Consider the following 15593-nt stretch of genomic DNA (forward strand, 5'->3'; position numbering starts at 1 on the left):
CTAAAGGCAGTCAGAACTTGAGGTATGCAATAAGTGGAAAAGAATCAAAGTCTGAAATGTTCGCAGTCAGAATCTAATCTGTGGGAAATTCTTACAGTCAGGAAACATAAAACAATAAGAGCAGATGAAAGTTAAGTTTTTAATCAATGCCTAGTCAAATCAGAAGTTCACTCTTATTAGGAAATTGAGAATGCATATACAATCATAATTATACTATACATTTCATTTTTAAAAAGATGAGACTCACATGAAACAGAAATTCTCAGAAACCTTGTGTTTGTAGGACACACCTATAAGCAATATTTCAAGAACTGAGTATGTCTTTGTGAAGTTGCATGTTTTATAGATTTCAATTTCAATAATGAAAACTAATTTATTACCATGCTACAGGGAAGACCAATTTTTTTTAGCTTTTTATTTTTTTTAATTTTTTTAAATTAAAAATCATGAATTTACATAGGGCAATGTTGTTTGATTCATTCTGTTATTTTTTTCCCTTCCCCCCCACCCCTCTTTTCCCTCTATACAGTCCTTCCTTCCTCCATTCTTACCACCCTCCTTATCCCTAACCCTAAACCTAACCCTAACCCTAACGCTAACCCCTCCTACCCCCATTATATGTCCTCATCGGCTTATCAGCGAGAACATTCATCCTTTAGTTTTTTGAGATTGGCTTATCTCACTTGGCATGATATTCTCAGGGAAGACCAATTTATCTTCTAAACTCTTTATAGAAAGTTATAAAAGCATTGCTATATGGAGAGGCAATCACCATTATACATCGTGTAGATAAAGAAGTTTAATGGTGTGATTGGCCATGTTAAAATACTATATTCTAAACACTGTGATATAATGTCATTCAACATCTTCATTGAAATTTGCAATCAGTTGTGATTTCTTTTCTTATTCTAAGTATATACTTACTCTTGGATATAAATTTGTATTTGTAATTTGTATTTTTACATTACAGAGGACTCACCCTAAATGGTCTAAGTTTCAGGTCTCTATCTCTTGATCTGCCCCTGATTCTCAGTAGTGTCTTCATTAAACTATGTATTTATTAATTAATAATCTCTATGTTTTCATTTCTTTCATTCCATATGTGTTACAACGAGAATTACTCAGTCACATCCTTGTCATTGCATACTGGAACTTAAAAGGGGTTAATTGGAAATACATTCTTTCTTCTCACTCTGGACCTATTTGTTATATCTTCAACCTTCGGGACAAAAAGATCACATTTAGCACTGATATGAATGTCATTCCTCATAATTAGTTTGCATTGAGTGCCGTTGAGCTTTGTATTGCTAATACCAGTGAAGTTCTTAATGCATTTACAGTTATGGCTATTCAAACCAACAAGGCTTTTCCTTGAGTAAACAACATATTGAAACAAATGTTGGCCTGGCAATACCAATTCACTTGAGCAAATAAAAAGCAAAAAATGCCAGTCATCTAATTACAATTAAGAGAATATTCTAAATGACACCAACATTTCTGAAACCACTTTTTTGTATTATAAAAATGCACAAACAATATAAATATAAAAATGCACAGTAGCTAAATGCTACTTATGCAAATATTATTACCTGTTACATTTTATTTATATTTCATTTCATATCCTTTACACCTCAGTAAACAATACTTCAATAACATAATATCTTATTATCATACAGCAAGAATATTCTTAGCCTGAAATTGCATCAAATAAATTGTATGTCAAATTTCTGAAAGCCACAGCCATAGGTAGAAATCAAATGAAATGCCTAATTTCACATAAATGGCTAAAGCTTAAAATGGATTACATTTATATGACTGCCTAGGCACACTTATAATGAAGTGTTTTCACTTGCTGCTTCTTCTAACTGTAGAATAATGTTATTGAATATATGAGCAATATATTGGCAACCAAGAAGGAAAAAAATCAAAAAATATAAAATGAGAAGTCTTCTAAAATAACCAAATTTTAGACTTGGAATATACATATTCTAATAGTTTTGTTTCTCTGATTCAGCCCTAACAGATATATTTACTAAAGATAAAAAAGAAAGGAATAGATTTCTTACCTAAGAGGACTGGGAGCAAGGCAATTATTTACCACTGTCATCCAAATACTATTGTAGTATTGAGAGAGACACAAAAGGGAACAGTGAGTACCAATGGGTGGGAGAGGGTAGTGATTTATGGTTTAATGGGTAATCAGTTAATACTCAGTTTTGGGCTATAAGTAGATAGATAGGTTAGAAACTCCAAAGAATTCATAATGGCAAGGGCCAGTGTCCAGACTGCACCATGCTATATTTTAGATTGTATAGGGGACTCAAGTTCAGAATGGAAACATAGCAACACAGAACAAGAATCACATGAGGGGCTGGGGTTTTGGCTCTGTGGTAGAGTGCTTGCCTAGCATGTGTGAGGCACTGGGTTTGATTCTCAGCAGTACATATAAACAAATAAAATAAAGATCCATCAATAACTAAAATATGAATATTAAAAAAGAATCACATGATTATCTCAATAGATGCAGAAAAAGCATTTGACAAAATTCAGCATTCATTCATGTTCAAAACACTAGAAAAACTAGGGATAGTAGGAACATACCTCAATATTGTAAAAGCTACATATGCTAAACACAAGGCCAACATCATTCTAAATGAAGAATTGAAAGCATTCCTGCTAAAAACTGGAACATGACACGGATGTCCTCTTACACCACTCCTATTCAACATGTCCTTGAAAACCTTGCTACAGCAATTAGATAAAAGAAAGAAATTAAAGGAATACAAATAGAAAAAGGGCTCAAACTATCCCTATTTGCTGACATGATTCTGTATTAAGAAGACCCAAAAAGACTCCACAACAAAACTTATAAAACTCACAAATGTATTCCTATAAACCAAAGGGGAATCAGCTGAAAGAGAAATTAGAAAAATTAATCCATTCACAATAGCCTCAAAAAATAAAATATTTGGGAATCAATCTAATAAAAAAGGCAAAAGACCTCTACAATGAAAACTAAAGAATACTAAGGAAAGAAATAGAAGACCTCAGAAGATGGAAAGATCTCCTGTGTTCTTGGAGTCAGAATTAATAGTGTCAAAATGGCCATACTACCAATCTGTTACACAGATTTAATGAAATTCCTATTAAAATTCCGATGACATTCTTCACAGAAAAAGAAAAAGCAGTCATGAAATTCATTTGGAAAAATAAGAGGCCTAGACTAGAGAAAGTAATCTTCAGCAAGAAAAGTGAAGCAGGAGGCAACACAATAACAATTTAAATTATACTACAGAGCTATAGTAACAAAAACAGCATGGTACTGACCCAAAAACAGACAGGAAAACAATGATACAGAATAGAAGACACAGAGACAAATCCACATAAATACAGTTATCTCATATTAGACAAAGATGCCATAAATATGCAATGGAGAAAAAAGAAACTCTTCAACAAATGGTGCTGGGAAAACTGGAAATTCATATTTAGCAAAATAAAATTCAACCCCTATCTCTCACCCTGCACAAAACTCAACTCAAGTGGATCAAGAACCTAGGCATTAAGCCAGAGACCTTGTGCCTTCTAGCAAATGTAGGCCCAACTTTCCACCATGTCAGCTTAGGAGCTGACTTTCTCAACAAGACTTCTAAAGTAAGAGAAGTAAAATCAAAAATCAATAAACTGAAAAGCTTCTTCACAAAAAAGGAAATAATCAAAAATGTGAAGAAAGAGCATAGAGAATGGGAGAAAATCTTGGCCACCTGCACCTCAGATAGAGCATTAATCTCCAGGATATACAAAGATCTTGAAAAACTTAACACCACAAAAACAAGTAACCCAATCAAAAAATGGGCAAAGGAACTAAACAGGAACATCAGGGAAGAAGAAATAAAAATGGTCAAAAAATGTATGAAAAAATATTCAACATCCCTAATAATTAGAGAAATGCAAACTAAAACTACACCATGATTCCTTCTCACTTCAGTCAGAATGGCAATTATCAAAAATACGAGTAACAGTAAAAGTTGGTGAGGATGTGGGAAAAAAGTTTACTCATATATTGCTGATGGAACTGCAAACTGGTGCAACCACTATGGAAAGCAGTATGGAGATTACTCAGAAAACTTGGAATGGAACCACCATTTGACCCAGTTATTCCACTCCTCAGTATATACCCAAAGGACTTAAAATCAGCACACCACAATGATGCAGCCACATCAATGCTTATAGTAGCAGCTCAATTCACAATAGCAAAGCTACAGAACAAACCTAGGTGCCTTTCAACAAATGAATGAATAAAGAAAATCTCTCTCTCTCTCTCTCTCTCTCTCTCTCTCTCTCTCTCTCTCTCTCTCTCTCTCACACACACACACACACACACACACACACACACACACACACACAATGGAATATTACTCAGTCATAAAGAAGAATGAAATTATGGCATTTGCTGGTAAATGGATGGAACTGGAGACTATCATGCTAAGTAAAATAAATCATTTCCAAAAAGAAAAGGCTGAGTGTTCTCTTTGATATATGGATGCTAACACACAATAAGGAGACAGTGGGGATGGGGAGAATAGAAGTTCATTGGATTCAACAAAGAGAAATGAATGGAAGGGATGGGGAGATTGGAAAAGGAAAGACAGAATGAATTCGACCGAACTTTCCTATTCTTAAATATGAATACACAACCAGTGTAACTCCACATCATGTACAACCACAAGAATAGGATCCTAATTAGAATAAGTTATGCTCCATGTATGTATAATATGTCAAAAATAGACTCTGTCATGTATATCTAAAAAGAATAAAAAAATTTTAAAGCAATAATTAAGTTTCAAAATCTAAAAATATTGAAACATAGTATGTGATGTATATATCACAAGGTATCTGAATAACAAGTGGGATCCATTACATTTGTATTTTAAAACATTAATAAAGTAATTTCATGTTCCAAAAGATTTGTCTTCATGTACATTAATTAAAACTCTTTATATATTGTTAACATGGCATACTAGATCATTTTAAGACTAAAAATTAAGTAATTCCACCTCTAAAGCAAAACATTTGAAACTATCACCATATTTTGACTTATGACCTTTGAAAAATATGTGTTTGTCTGGGTCACAAAATTGTATCACTTCTGCTGAGCACCAGGTAAAAATCTTTACCAAGTGATTTTTAGATTTACATATTCTGATGACAATACAGCAATTACAAAGCTTAAAGACATGCTAGCCATGAGTTACTTGTGGCATCCCCCTATCTACATGTCATTAGTCATTTCATTCAGTCATTTTCATTCAATTGTCCTCTCAGATTTTCCAATTGTCTCTTCAGTTATTCATTTTGCTTAGCAATTCTTTGACTGTATGTTTTTCTTATAAACATTTACATACCTTATTCTTAAAGATGTCACATTTTGGCAAAACTAATATATAGTAAAAGAAAAAAATCAGAACAGTGATTGCCTGCAAGGTGTGGAGCAGAGGTTGAGTAGGAAGGGACCTGAGAGAGCTTCTGCGGTGATAGTAAGTTCTGTATCTTGACTGGCTTTCAGTTGCCCAGTACATGCATAGGTTGAAACTCAAGTGATCTCACTTAAGATTTATGCATGCCATTGTATTTAAATTTCAGCTCAAAAGAAAAAAAAACTAAGCTATTATTGAACTCTAGTCAGTGATACAAATAATGAAGGCATTAAGCGGGGAAGGGGAAGTCCTTTCAGTTTAATTTGTCTTGCATCATAAATAAAGAAGATGACCTCATGGATTAATCGATAGATAGTTATATAAAAGAAAAATGGTAACATATGAGTGGTATTCACAGAAAAAGTCTTTCAGCTTCTCTGTATTCTTAAAATTTTTCATTATAAAAAAATTTTCCATAATGTGTACAAATTTTAAAAGTCACTTCCTCATAATCCTCTTCATTTTTAAATGCAATGAGTAAGATAAATTAGTAAGTGTTTCCAAAGATTTGAAACCATGATTGTAGTTTTCTCCTTCTTTATTTCAGGCATTTAGAAAAACTGATCCAAATTATTAAGACTGTTAAAAAAATCTTCCTTCTTTTAAACAATGTATTCATCCATTCCTTCATTCATTCTATTATACTTATCAAACATTTACCTTCTATGTAGCAGAAGTCTCTAAGTTCTACAGAAGAAAGACAACTTAATTGTAATACAGTATAATATATATTAATTGCTACAGGAATCTGGCAGGCTAAGCAATTTCTGGACCATAAAGAGTAAGTAAGATTTTTGTCAGATGGGAAAAAGGGAGCAGAAAGTTCATTTCAGGCTGCATAAAGGATTATAAGTAAGCCTGTGATATATAAACTTTATTTTACTACTAAAAAGTAACATATTTATGACAGCTGCTTCATAAATATGTCAAAATATCTGAAATAAACACACAAATTTGATTCCTCCTTTTACCATCTTATATACTGCTAAAAGATTCACTGTCTTTTTAATCATCCATATAATCTAAGTGTCTGCTGTTCACCACTGAACCTAAGTTTCATATATGCCATTTTCAATCATTAAAGATATGTTCACTTTTGATTTTATTACTTCTTAATAAATTACTTTGTTTTGTTTTTTTTGTTTTCATGATAAGTTTTACCTGCAATTCACTTTGGGAAACAATGCTCTATAGCCTTAAAATCCTAAGAGTGAATACTAGGAGCTTAGACAAGTTCCCCAGACCAGGTAGCAATTAAAAATGCAAATCTTTCCTATACCAACCTAACCCATATAAATGCACAAAGGATAAACATTAAAATGTAGTCTAGGGGCTGGGGAAATAGCTCAGCTGGTAGAGTGCTTGCCTCGCAAGCACAAGGCCCTGAGTTTGATCCCCAGTACCCCAGTACTGCAAAAAAAGAAAAAAAATGTAGTCTAAATTGTCTACAATCTACTTAGATATTTTTAATATTTTATAACTTTCTTTTTCAAGTATGTGAGTGATTCCATTTTCTTTGACGAGTAGTTTGTTTTTCTAAACAATCTAACCAAAATTCTAGTATGCAGATTTATTGGAACATGCCATTTTTGTTATCTGCAACATGTGGCTATATATACTACATATATACATATATATATATATACACACACATATATTATATACGCATACACACATATAGAGAGAGACTATATAGTTTGCATGCTTATATACATTCTTGATTTAAAAAAAAAGACTAAACGCAATCAGTGCTTTGGTGTTTAATAAATAGTAATTAATGATCAAAATATTTGCCTGTGTACCTATCTATGCAATTGGAGACATGCTTTTTAATCTGGGTCAGAAGCTGAGGTAAGCCAGAATTCATCTTATTTTTTGAGTGTAGCTACAAAGTCTTAACTCTTAGTCTCATTGCATTACAGACCACCTCAATGTCACAATAGTTTTTCATTTCGCTCCCTTTCAGATCCAAACTCCTTACTTCACTGCTCACCCAAGACTAGCACTCTTTACAGAGTTCACTAGCAAAGACCTTAGAACTCTTTTATCATTTATCTGTTAGTGACTGAGAATAGAAATATCACTGGACCTTCACCTCAAATGATCCTCTAAAAAAATTCTCAGCAACTGAGTTGGGCCAGGGGTTCAGACTCAAGATGCTTTGTAATTTGTCTCAAACCATCTACTATCAGTACTTTCAAATGATTCTACGGAATGAGATGTTTTGTTCTGAAAGACTCTGAAAAAAAATCAATTAGGAAAAGTAATATTAAGGTACTTAAGACAAAACAGTAAATTATGAAAAAAGCATTCAGAGATTTGAGAAAAAATACTTCTAAGAATAACAAAAAATTAAAAAGAAAATCTGATATCATTTGTATACATAATGACTATTACTATTTAACTTAAAACTGTATTCACATTAAAATTGGAAAAACTGAAGTTATGACTTTGAGATTGCAATTCAGTGATTCAATTCGATGAATTATAAACAGAAGGGAGTATTTCTGTGCAATGTCAGAACAGTCTGTAAATTTGGGACCAACCTTGCAAAATGATCTTGACTACTGGTCAGCTTATGAATCTTTGTATAGTTTTCATCATGCAAAAATAAAAGAAATATTCTTGATATTAAGAATACTTGAATACTTATTAAACTATAAATCTAGCCCCATGTGTCATAAATATTTAAAAATAGTTCATCTTTTGTTTTTTTGCGGTACTGGGGATCGAACTCAGGGCCTTGTGCTTGCGAGCCAAGCACTCTACCAGCTGAGCTAGCTCCCCAGCCCAAAATAGTTCATCTTGAATGTCAAAAGGGCAAATACAGAGCTCTATTAGTCAAGTTCATAATACTGATATTTTCTTCCCATAAAATATGTTGATTTTCTAAGATGTAGATATGCACCTTATTTTGCTAGAACGCTCACTTTAAAACCTGAGTGCTACTAGTTCTGACTTTTACTTTTTCCTCCTTCGTGATCGGCAGCAATGCTCCTGATAGGAATGCACAATGTGTAGCACCAACACTCAGGCTGCACTCCTCATTGGCTACATCCTGTCAGCAGACTGTGCATTCGAACTTTCATGTTGCTTTTTTATTTATTTTTATTTTTTGTAATATTCTAAGAGTGATTTCCTTCTTTGTTCCCTTTCTTGTATTTCAATCTTAGAGAAAATGATAGGGCAATTAGAACCTTATTTCATAAATAAGTGGTTCTGCCTTACTTATCTAAAGCAAAATAGATTTTGTTTCATATCTAAAAGAGAAAGATACAGGGAGAAGAAAATGAATACTGAAAATTTCAAAAGAAATAGAGGTTTCAATAGTAATTTGTTAAAATACTAAAGGGCTAGAAAAAACAATTTGATATAAAAAATTTTGAATGACTAAAAATACTTAGGTAAATCTCTACAGTCCTAAAACACTTTTACAAGATGATTTGTATGTAAAATAAACAAATCTGTCAATTCAAAAAAAAAGAAGGAAAATAGTTTTTGTAAAAGGAATAAAATCTACATTAAAAACTTTTTTAAAAAAACTTTGATAGAGTACCTTTCTGAAGAAATAGCCAGATGTGTAACAGCTTTATTTTCACCCAAGAAAATCCTATTCTACTTTCCTGACAATATGCTTTATATTAAAACTAGAAGAGTACAAAAAGTTCAAAGGAAGACTTTTCCAAGTATAAAATGAGCCTAAGATAAGTTAAGCCACAGATGAAACGAGTATACCATCTTCACAAATCTGTAAATGCTTTAATGCATATTATTATACAACCACAAGCAAATCTGTACATATTCTCTGTTTAAACACTGTCATAGTTTCCATGAATCATTCTTTCATTTTCCATAAGTATTTAGAAGCAGTGCAGTTAAAAGCGGGGGCAGAGTATATAAATAAAATCTTTGAGACATTTTGACAAACAGAAAACATCTGACAAAACGTATGAATGGACGGTAGCACAGGTAGATACATTCATATACAGCAGATGATGAACAAATATTCAGAGAGGCTGGTAATGCTTTCTATCAAAGAAAAAAGCATGTCATCTTTTCTGTTCCTCTTTTTACTCAGTATCACTCACAAATGTTCTTAATTTGGGAGTTGCCCATGAACTTCAGAAGGTTTGTGAACCTCTATTAACTGTAAGAAAAGGGATGCATGCTGATATGGGTAAACACTCACAACGGCATGTATAAGTATGAAAGAGACAGACACAGAGTTGTGGGGAGGGGTTGGTTGTACCTGTGAGAGTGTATATAGGTACCTATTCATAAATTATTTCTGAGGTAAGGATTGACAACTTCTTATAGGTATCGTGGCCTAAGAAAAGGATAGGCACTCACTATTGTGAAGTGTTTCACATGTTTAATTTATATGGTAAAACAATATGAGGTAGCCTTCTCAAAGCTGGTAAGTCAAGCTAAGAATCTTAAGAAAACATACAATAGACTAAAAATCAGGATACTCAACTACAAAACTCTTAACTACCTTAAAGAAACTGAAAATTACTTTGCTTAAACACTCACTGATGTTTTAAATGAAACTAAAAGCCAAAATGGGAACTGACAGTTCTCCAAGCTTACTTTTAATAAGGTCACAGTTAGGGACATAAAAAGTTCTCAATCATAAGCATTCAATATTTGGTGAACATTTTTCATAGCATAGATTGCGCCCCCACAAAGGCACCTTAAAATAACAAACAGAAGCATAGAATCATCTCTCTCTTTATTAGACTACATACTCAAACAGGGTCCCTTCTTCTGTTTCCTGAAACAATTAAACTATTCCTTTTAAAAACTCTCCCTTCACCAGTGTTTCACCTGTCATCAAAAGAAGCAAGGCCTCAGTGAAAAGTATAAAGCCTGCTTCACAAAGCAGCCTGAACTGAAAGAGCAGGCTCCCCACACACAGACTAGGGAAGTGTAGGCACTCACAAACACAGCTGGTGCGAGGCATGGTTCCTGAATTGAACAGCAGGATAATACCTGCCCATTATGAAATAAAAGCTCTGAACATTGGCTTGAAAAAAAATCAACATAGCATCCCTGATTCCATATTTATGAAACATCATCCTTTCACAATAGCACAGAAGAATTAAGTAACGGATTTAAAGACTCACATCTAATTGACCTCCAACCCAGATGAAACAGCCTGTGTTTCTTAAATTGAGACTCCAACAGCTAAATGCTGCCTTTCAAAGGCAATAGAATTTCAGAGAAATGATACCTTCCGAGGGATACCTTTGATTTTTTCCAAAACATTTATCATGTGGCAAAATAATTTCATAAGTTTTTTATTGGACATATCAGCTTGCACTTTGAGAAATGCAGACCCAAGAATCAAATTCACAGCAGAAGGGCAACATAGTGTTTTAGGAAATACTCTGAACCAGAATCAAATCAGGTGTAGAATCTTAGGACTAAAACTGGAGGGATGGATTCAGTTCCTGGATAACAATGATCCTAATGTAATTGCCCTTGTGACTATTGCCACACGTATACAAAACAATCAGAAGGGAAAGCATTTGAGCCACTCTATTTGTGGTCTGAATTTAACACATAAAATTACAAAGCCCTGAAAAAGAAAACCAGAAACAAATGGAGAATACTTAAAATAAGGATATTGAAAATTAATAACAAAATGTGGAAATAAATGTATGTAATATTTTCAAAATTTCTGCAATATGCTTCCTGGATAAGCTGAACGACACATGTCCAAAAACTATTAGAATGGAATCTAAAAATGACAAAAACTGAAATATTATTCTTCCTTTCCTGATAGGAAAAATGAAAACACAAAAATTTACGAATTTTTAATGAAAGGAAAAGATCCTTCTCCAATATTCTTTTCATCATTTGAGTTTATAAATAACTATAATTCCAAGAGTATTTTTTGCTGCTAACTTAAAAAAAGGTAAATAATTGTAGATAAAACTCTTGTTCTTTGCACCAAACCTTCCTTAAGTTACCAGATACTCCATCCTTAAGGACAAAATCCTTACTTAACAAATAACAGCAATCACTTAGAAAAATAGTGAGATTTTTAAAAATTATTTTTAAAAAATAAGCTTCTTTCAAGTAGTATAACCAAGTATTATCCTGGACACTGGGTATACAAAATAAGAATACATTACAGCTCATGAATATTTTTGTTGTTTTCTCTTTTGCCTCAGCAATTAAATAAATAGTAGACATTATTAAATTTGACTTTATGGAGGACAAAAGTGTTCCATCTCAGTAATCACTATTACACAGCCAGCAGTTCTGTGTATATGGCGAGAATTTATAGCTATTTTGTGAGATAACAAAACTCAGATAAACCTAGAAAGTAAATATAATTCACGCTATGCTGATACTCACCACTAAGTAACTTTGGACTTGCTCAAGATTTTACTAGCCAAAGAAAAAGGAAACTTCTGTACTCAAAAGCAAGTCATTTTGCCACATGCTTAGTGGCTCTGCCTTCTCATATACAAGTACTTTATTTATTCCTATTAATCTAAGACAATGTAAGCCTAACAGTCATCCAAAATAAGTAGAAAATTTCGCAGAATGGAAGATCACAAAGGTTCTTTCCAGCCAGTTTAATGTTTAGTTATACAGAATTCAACTGAAGAAGAGATTGGTTCCAAGATGCTACCGACCACCCAGTAGATGCCAAATTTACTGTTGTACATGTCCTTTATATAAAATGGTGTACTATTTGCATATAGCCTACAGACATCCTCCTATATATTTTAAATCATCTCTAGATACTTAAAGTATTCAATACAATGTAAATAGTTGTTATACACATCCTTTAAGTAATAATGACAAAAAAAAGTCTGCAGACGTTCAGTACAGATGCAATTTTTTTTAAATAGTTTCAAATCTGTGGTTGGCATAATCTACACATGAAGAGCCCATGAATACAGTTTTTAAGTCTGATACTTGGGTGGGAGGTCCATAAAATCAGTAGATCAATTAAGAGGGTGGGTGGGTTCATAAAAATATAATGGGACAAATGGAAGAAAATGATTTGCCTTTGTTGAAGATTAACCAAAGAACTACTGTATCTTTTGGGTTACTAGAAATAAGTTTTGATCAAAGATTTCCAAGACAGAAATTAAGAAAGTAAATTGTCATGCTTTGCTTGCTCTGGTTCCATATTTCATAAAGAGGTAGTGTAGCTTCTCTTTGAGATATTAGGGCTATTTCTTTTTTTGCTTTTTTTTTTCAAATCAAAACCTTTGTAGAATGTCTAATCATAAATTGAATAAAGATCAAGTCAAATCTTCCCTAAGTTCTATTCTAATGTGAATATACTCCTAGAAAAACAAAAGAATTAGTATTTAGGAATTCACATCCAAACAATCTGCCTTAACACAATATACTCCAAAATACAAAAGAAGCTTGCTGGAGTTAGGGGGTCATGGAGGCTTCCACCAAGATTTCAAAGGCAAGCCTGGGAGGCCAGGCAAAGTGCAACAGGGTTAGAGTCCCTGTGGGTAGCCCTTGAGAAGACAATGTGTGGAAATGTGTGAAGGAAGCCAAAGCAGCACTGGAGACCCCTCAAGATTAAGAAATGCCAGTACCATGGAATGTCTGCCAAGAAAAGCTGCAGGAAACAAGTAGAGACAAGTCAACAGAGAGGCCACATGGGCTGCAACCTGCAAAGCCACAGACAGGCGTGTAGCTGTATAAGTCCTTTGGAGAGAACATCACTATGCCATGTGTACCAGAAGCTGGACATGGAAAGACCAGAACTTATTTGCCAGGCTGGATTTTGGTCTTGTTTTGATCAAATTCTTTTATCTATGCCCCCTTCTTCCTTTTGAAATGGAAATGTTTACTCTTTGCTTTTATATCATATACATATAACTTGCTTTTTATTTTTACAGGGGCTTAAACGGCAGGTTTGCCTTGAGTCTCACAGGAGACTTTGGACTTGGATTTTGGGGCAGTGCTTGAACTAGTAAGACCATAGGGACTCTTGAAAACACACTAACTGTATTTTGTATTGTAAGGTAGGCATAAGCTTTTGAGCGTCAGGGGTTGAATGTTATTGAGTTGTTATTGAGAATGTTATTGAGATATGAGTTGTTCCCCAAAAGCTCATGTGTAAGACAATGAAAGAAAGTAAAATGAGTGAGTAATGACAGCCTTAACCTACTCAGTGAATTAATCACCTGATAGGGGTTAATCAGGTGGTAACTGTAGACAGGTAGGGTATGGCTGGAGGAGGTGGGTCATTGGGGTCATGTCTTTGGAGTATATATTTTGTCTATGATGAGGGGGGGTCTCTGCTTCCTCATTTTCAGATCCTGAGCTGATATCTTCCATTGCATTCTTCTGCCATGATATTCTGCCTTACCTTGAGCCCCAAGGAATGGAGCCTGCTGTCTATGGACTGAGACCTCTAAAACTTTTAGCTCCCAAATAAATTTTTCCTCCTCTAAAATTGTTCCTGTCAGGTCTACTGGTTGCAGCAATGAAAAATATGACCGAAAAAACAAAGTTGACCAAAGAATATTTGTCTCAGAATTATCTGTAACAGCAAAACTCCAGTAAAACCAAAACTATTAAAATAAGGGAATTATCACATAAATTGAATCATAACCACTTGACCTTCTATTTTAAAGTCATTAAAATGATGGACATAAATATCAAGTGGCAACATGGAAATGATAAATAGATAAATAGATAAAAGATAAATAGATAGCAGACCAGAAGGAAATATAATGATCCTTAAAAAGGGACAGTTTTATCCAAATAATGTAAGAAGACAAAAATGAATTGTTCAGTATATTTCATAAAGAAATTAGAAAAGTTCGATTAAATAAAGTTGTATTTTTAAAATGGATCTGAGTGGCCTCACAAGTCTTCATATGCTTAGACATAGAGTATATGTCACTGAATACTTCCAAATAAAATTTTTTCACTATAAAAAATTGAAATGAAGTAAGACTAAAAACTTTTAAATCCTAAATACATTATTACACTTGGAATATTGTCTCTGAGTTAATATTTACATAAATAAACAAAACTGCACTTACTTTTTTTTAAATCAGTTAAAATAGTTCTTAAAAAAAAAAAAAAAAAGATAATTCCACTACAACTGTTTGGAAAAAAGAAACCCAAACAGAAAAGAAAGAACTGTGTCAGTCTAAGCATCTTTAGCAATAAAGTATGAAAATGACAAATTGTAGAAAGATGTATCTAAAATAATTTTAATTTAACCACTTATCAAAGATTTTTACAATTTTAAATCACCATTTCATTATTTCTTCCCAACCATCCACTCTAGCTATTTAGCAACTATCATATAACACTATTTTGTTTGTATAGGACTTATTTTTATCTGAAACATTCCTATTTTATTTATTGATTACCTGTCCCACCCACTAGAATGTAAACTCCTGAAGTAATGTTTTCTATCTTGTTCACTTCCAGTATCTCTACATGCAGATATGGAGGTTTTATACATGTGAGTGAAGCATCACTACAGTTGTGCACAACTGACTGCATTAGTTATGGGCAATTGTTATACATGTAATAGAAGACCAGGATTTTAACAATACCATATACTTAGTGGTGATGTACCATACTTTAGGCATGTATGCAAGAAAAAGCTATTCCTCAAAGTTTCAATTGCTAAATTTTCTTTAACATTTGTTCATATAAGTATTATGAATTATTTATCCTTTGTTACTCCACAAAATTTTAAAAAGCAAAATATTCTTGAGCCAAAACCAATCCAATAGTGTTACTTATCAAAGGCCAATATAAATAAGTTATAAGAGCAAGTATTTTTCAACCAAAAATACTAACATTTACTACTAAGTACATATTACTAATTTTTAATAATATCCTGATGATTCAAAGAATACTATATATATACATACATTATAATAATCCATCTGATGTTTAAGCATAGAAAAAGTTCTTACACATTAAAACATATAGAACTACATTTTTAATAAACACCATCGCTTTTTCATAAAAGTAAGGGGTTTGAGTTTAAATTACTATTATATTCAGGAACCTAATATTCACTGTTTTCATACATGGCTCTTTTTATAGAAACTTCTGAGGATCAACTGAGGAGAAAAAAATACGCAGTTCTAATGGAAG

The 15593-nt window shown here is 33.0% G+C and overlaps 1 protein-coding gene across 3 annotated transcripts in view; it reads right to left on the reverse strand.

The window, feature by feature from the left end:
• The window catches only part of IMMP2L (inner mitochondrial membrane peptidase subunit 2), a 906633-nt gene that overhangs the window by 783279 nt on the left and 107761 nt on the right, over positions 1-15593 (reverse strand). The window lies entirely within an intron of this gene.

The sequence above is a fragment of the Sciurus vulgaris genome (assembly GCF_902686455.1).
Source record: "Sciurus vulgaris genome assembly, chromosome: 8".
NCBI lineage: Eukaryota > Metazoa > Chordata > Mammalia > Rodentia > Sciuridae > Sciurus > Sciurus vulgaris.